Below are 6,643 nucleotides of genomic sequence, written 5' to 3'. Positions count from 1 at the left end.
CACAATTAGCATGTTAATTTAATTTGTATTTGATCCAAACCCTATATATGATAATATCACTGAAATTATGAATAATGATCAGTAATATGCACAATGAAAAACATATAATAGTAACTGAGGTAAATGCCTAAACGCAAATTGCAAAACATGGCTCCAATGAATATATAAACAAATATAATAGCAACCACATCATATTATGCCTTTCAAAAAAATAAAAAAATAAGCATTTTATTAATATATTATGCAAAAAACGATGGCATGCCTCATCCTCATAAAATAAAGGGAAAAAAAACGAATCTACCTATTATAATAAAGTAAAATAAATGAGGACACTTGTCATGTTTTGGTTAATTCTCATAATTTTTTCCTTCCAAAACTAATATACCCTAATATAAGTAATAAATCAATAATTATTCACTTTCCTTTTACACTATATTTATATAATATCTATATATTTTTATAAATATAAATATTAACATATTATTTTACGATATATTTCAAAATACTTGGTAAATTCCAAAAATCAACAACAAATCATGTTTCTCAAATGAAATAAAAAATTGTTTCGGGTTTTTTGTGGAAGTTAAATTTGATTTTATGGGTCAAAAGTTGGTAAATAGTTTGTTTGGTACAAGCTAACTACATTTAGGTCAAAATTTGTTACGGATCAAAAATGAAAATTTTGAATATTTTTAAAAGTTTGAGAATGCAAAATAGATTTAGCGTCAAATTTGTTATGGGTTCAAAGTATTGACTTTAAAATGTCAAAAGTATGAAAGTTAGAATTTTAAACATGATTCGGGTTTCAAGTTTATTTTTAAGGGTATTTTTTGAAATAATCAAAAGGTTCAGGAGTTGACAAATTGACTATTTTTCCCTCAACTATTAAAATTTAAGAAAAGATTGCGAACACTTTCGACATGCCACCTCATGCCTATCAACGCTTCTAACTTTTATCAAATTTGAAATATTTATGTCAACATTAATTTTTCTTTCAATGGTGATCAGAACGTTGTATGGGAAGCATGTCATGCAAAACTATGCTCAAATGAAACAAAATATTCACAAAATTGAATGGGTTAACATGTTATTTTTTATGTTGTCATTATAACAAAGTCGAGTAGCTCTCTGAAACTTATCAAAATCTTTTTTATGGTGTAGCTCAGAAAAACATAGTTTTTGAAGAGCATCCATTGCTACAATTTAATATCCTACTTTCCTTTGGTGGTAAATTGATAAATATATCAATAAAGGTAACGTCTCTTTTGTATTTAGACTGAGTGGTTATTTTTCAATGTATTACACTCAGTCTCATCCGATAGTAGTTCTAACCACTCAGTCAATTATGTAATACATTTCTATACATTTATTGTATAGATACAAAAGAGGTGTCATATATGTATAAATAAAATCAATTTATGTACACGTTATATAGATACAAGCATGCATGTAATACATTTTTTTTCATATACGCAGGTAATTTTTTGTTTTACTTATAATTTTATATTTGAATTATCTCGTGTATGACACGGGCTCTAAAACTAGTATCCTAATATTATTAGAATATATCAACCTCAAATATGAAATATCCCTTTATAATTTTTTGAATATCTATAAATATATGATATATCTAATTCAAAATTTTTTGAAAAAGTTTAAAAAATATCCTTAATATTATATCCCTAAAAATGTTTACACATAAATAACCCTAAAATTCGGACCCTGCCTTTGCATCCAGCATAAATTGCAATTTGCATAAGCCCAAGTATTATCACTCATTCTACAATTATACGGAGAATTAAGTATTTGCAGAGATACAAGGGTATGTTTTTATTACATTCAAAACAATTATTTCTTTTAATTTAATCCATTGTTTTCCTTGTTGATGTTATACATAGATGGATTCAATGAATGTTAATAAAAGATCAAGTTATGATGTTTGGACTAACTTTGGGAAGTTAACTGATGAGGATGGGATGCAAAAAGCAAGACGCAAGCATTGTTCTTCAGTTTTTAGTGCAGATGTGAAGAACAATGGAATAGGTTCATTGCTAAGACGTCATAAAAGATGTCAACTACGCTCGGGCAATTCAGAGATCATTTAATCGGCTACGGACGTCTTAAGGAACACCTTTGATTGCTTACTTTTTATTGCATTAGTTATCAGTTGCATTTGAATTTTTTTTTTTGTTTCTTTATGTTTAATTTTCATTATTTTTTAAGTTTTATTGATAAATTTCTTTCATTAGTTTATTGATATCCAACTTATTTTCTTTGAGGCATTTCATCATGAACTAAAGTTCAAGAATGCTATTTTAAAACATGCATAATTGGATTTAGATGATCCAATATAACTGTTAAACATTTTGGTTAACCATAATATTGTTATTGTGGACGTTCGTTAATTTATTACATCTTACAACAATTTTAATTTTCATTGACATCATTACTGAATTAGATGTTTATTGAGGCATTTCACAAACAATTGGAGGGCGTACCGAAGCAAACAATAAATCAAGCCTATATTGATCAATTAAGCACCAAAGTTGTGAGTTCATATTGTAGTAATCAAGTAATAAGGAAGAATCATGGACCAAATTCAACATATACATCAAATTTTTGAAATAATGATAATGAACAAAATAAGGAATAATCAAGTAATAAGGAAGAATCATGTTTTTGAAGATAAATGAACAAAATTTACCTGATAAAGACCCATATGTATGTATGAATCATCTACTAATTGAATGAGTTTGCAATTGAATTGTATGCGGATCTTCATTTACTTGATTTTTACCCTAATCAATTGAAATTGTGCAGCTAAAATTTGGGTTTGGTCCTGCTTGTGAAGTATTGAGAGACCGGATCTTGAAGAGACCGATACCTAATATCCATTTCGGTTCAGACTTCGGTCTTTGAATTCATGTTATATCGGTTCTCGGGTTGGGTCGGTCTTCTTTCGGGTCAGCTCGGGCTGGGTTATGTACTTTGCACAGCCCTATTTTTTACACGATCCAACATGGACCTTACGGCTATGGTCTTTTAGCATAGGCGGGTAATTTCGGGCAGAACCGATAGCACCTCTAGCTAAATGAATCATTTCCTATTTGACTTAGCGCGCTCATGGGTTGCTCGTCTAGGTTAGGATTAATATCTTTAACACGAATAAACAGACTGCCAGACGGGTTGCGCTTGGCAGTTGTCTGCTACAAACAAAATCGTCAATAACAGCCACATACACACAACAATCACCCAATTAAATGACCACATGTATGATATATATATCATACGCATATTGATCAATAACTTAAAGCAGGTTCATGTTAAAAACATGTCATTTCTTAAACGAAACCTTAAAACATCCTTATTCTAAACAAAAGCATCAAAACAATAAAACCCGAATATATAGAACCCTAAATCCTCAAGTCGGCACAACCGAGAATCGTCCCCCGACACCGAGTCATGGAACTAGCTTTCTGCCACACGGGCTTCTCATTCCCGAGTGTCAAAACATCAACATCCGACATCTTTTTAATATCCGAGTTCCACCCTTCAGGCCCGACCACACCACCGATCACATAAATATCATCCTGAAACCCCATCATAGCAAACCCGATTCTCCTTTTAAAACCCGAAGCCGATGTCACAACTTTCCTCGAGTCTCTATCCTGTTTATATATAAAGCCATGACTCATCACATACAACGACCCGTTAACAACCGTCATCGGTCCTTGAACCCATGAGTGCTCATAAACCCGCCACCCGCCTTTGACCAACACTTGGCTTGTGGTCAAACCCTTGTGGACCACATGCACCTCACCCCCGATAACCAACCCTGTACACGCCGAGTTATGCGAATAGTGAAGATCGGGAATCGAAACCCACGTGTCCGTCTCGGGATCATAAACTTCCGCTTTCGATATCGATTTCCGACAAGTCGTAAACCCGCCCGCCACCAGTATCTTCCCGTTCACCGCACAACATGCGAACATGGCTCGAGGCACAATCATGGGGGCCCGTTGAGCCCACCGCCGGCCCACAGGGTCGTACGCCCAGACCTCGTTTGTCGCAAAGCTCCCGTCTTGGTCCCCAGTCAATGGGTCGACCGCGTCACTACCGCCACCAAGGACAAACAATTTACTCGAAACCGAAACCACACCGAAATGTGCCAAATTTCTAACTTTTGACGGGAGTATCGGTAGAGTGATCCAAAGGTCTCGAGCCGGGTCGTAAAGCTGCCACACGTTTTCCGGGTCGAACGCACACACACATAACAGATTTTCACGCACGTTAAGTTCTTCGCGCGCTTTATAAAGCTCGGTGCTGTGAACCGCTTCACGCCAAGACTGACAAACCATTTCTAGCTTCGGAAAAAGGTAATACGGGACCCGCGCAAGACACCGAATAGCAACGGCATCAGGGAGACCTTCAATGAGAGCCGACATAACTAACCGTAACCTGCAAAGAACCAAAAAGACGATAATATCCTTCCAATCTCGTATGTGAGACTACAAACTATAAACAGGGTCTACACAAGTGCAAAATTCACATTTAGTAGTTCTAGGTTATCAAAAAAAAAATTATATTATAAATAATTGTAAATGTGTAATGTATTAATGAATTTTATTAAGTATTAAGAAATGAAGCAAAAGCCTAAAACTTGGTGGAAAAAAAAGTTAACCCTAGTTAAAATTTTGCAAAATTTGGGGGTAATTGACTGCAATCAAACAAAACATAAAGAGTACCAAATGTGCAGTCTAATAATCCTTCATCAAATCAGATAAAAATCGGTGTAAAATTAGAGGATTGCAAACATGGGTAAAAGTAACACTATCAAACGGATTGTGTTACAAGTCCAGATGATACATTACGAAGCATCTCGATTTCATAATCGTTGAACAAAAGTGGATCCGGGTGACGACGATTTGAACAATTTGGAATCGAGATCGATAATCGCAATTGAATAATTGGGAGTTTATAATCTAATAAGATGAATCTGGGTCAAAGTAGTAAGGGGAATCGGTAATTGAAGGGACACTTACTTGAAATTTGGATGATTTGTGAAGAAGAAGAAGAAGAAGAAGAAGAAGAAGAAATGAGGGCCAAGTGGATGTGATTTCAACGTGCGTTTATTGGAGGACAGATTCAGAGAGATTGGGTGAAAATTGTAATATTATTATTAGGTTTTATAACAACTAGGGGTGTGGTGTGGTATTCGATCCTATCGTAAATAATCTGCTCTGATGGGTTCGGGTGGTCTGATGGATTCGGGTTTTGTGGGTCTTACCTGATTTATGTAAAGAGAAAATAGTTAACACCCGACATGAACCTGTTTTATGGTATTCTTAGACTCACAGAAAACGACTCTGTTGTAAATAACCGGGTCAAATTTACGGGTCTTACTTGGTTTATGCCCATCTCTGATAACAGGAGTTGATATAATGTTAAGAGGGTACATAAAAGATGTTATTGCAAATAACAAAATATACTAAGCTTAGGTTTTTGTTAAGTAATATTATTATTTATGATGGTAATGATAATACATCAAGAATAGAAGGGTGAATGGTAATTCCATATGTAATAGTACCTATAAGTTGGCAAAAATGTGTTTTGACAAAGATATTAGTATGTTTTTAAAGAAATTTTTGAAACTTTCCTGGCTCAAAACGAGATCTTAGAGTGCATCATATGTGCTCCGGTAGTCTAGTGGAACAAACAAACAACCGTAGGCACATTCGATGCTTGAAAGCTTTCATTCGAAAGATATTAGAGTAGATAAAGATGCGCACTGGCAAAGAACGCGATATATTGTATAGGATCTAGTATCTACTGATGACGTAAGAGATAAAGAACATCAAACGTGGTATGCAAATGTAAACGTGTGATTATATCTATCCCAAATGAGTGGTCCATTGACTATGTTCATAAAATTTGTTGACCTTATGGCACGATTTTGATTGCGCTCTAGACAATGGGTACACAACTCAATTGTTGTATCGACCATTGACCTTCTAACAAATAATTCATGATTGATTGATTCCATATGATGATCTTTTGGGCATTCATGTTTAGCATAACATCATATGTTCATGTTTTATTATAATTAAAATAAATAGTTAATTTCACATATTCAACCATGTATGCACTAATGATATGCTATAAGTGTTAAGAATGTGTAGAGTGATCTTAAAACCAAATTTAACACATACCACTTATCCTTATATTGAATTTTAATTTGTTTGATTTGCTCAAACATGCTATGACCATTTGGTTCATCTATCCCAACGACAATGGTTCTATCTTTTAGTTTTTCAAATTTATTAAAATAGCTTGGGAAATTGAATTTCATTTCATTTTATTTTATTTGCTCATTCTTCGACTATCCATGGTTCATCTTTCCCATTGACTCTGGTCCTTCTATTTTCTAGTTCATCAAATTTGTTCAGCTCTCGACGTGGTTTTGATATGCACTTTGAACGGACGCCAATACATGACCCAAACATAGAGTCAATTGTTAAATTTCCATCGAGCATTTAAAGATGTTTCAATATTTCATAAAGAAGTAAATGTCAAGAAACATGCCATGCAAATATCTTGAAATGTTCACCAAGAAACTCACATGCATGGAAAGAGTCTGGTATAA

General features: G+C 34.0%; 1 pseudogene; it reads right to left on the bottom strand.

Annotated features, from left to right (window-relative positions):
* Positions 1–3,332: 3,332 nt before the first annotated feature.
* LOC143556735 (F-box/kelch-repeat protein SKIP30 pseudogene) lies at positions 3,333–4,452 on the bottom strand (annotated as a pseudogene).
* Between the last annotated feature and the right edge of the window lie 2,191 nt (positions 4,453–6,643).

Source organism: Bidens hawaiensis, unplaced genomic scaffold (assembly GCF_021521415.1).
Source record: "Bidens hawaiensis isolate Kalapana, Puna unplaced genomic scaffold, B.hawaiensis_p1.1 tig00018672_1, whole genome shotgun sequence".
In the NCBI taxonomy this organism is placed as follows: domain Eukaryota; kingdom Viridiplantae; phylum Streptophyta; class Magnoliopsida; order Asterales; family Asteraceae; genus Bidens; species Bidens hawaiensis.
Note: the sequence above shows the minus strand (reverse complement) of the source record. Positions and strands in the feature narration are given on the sequence as shown.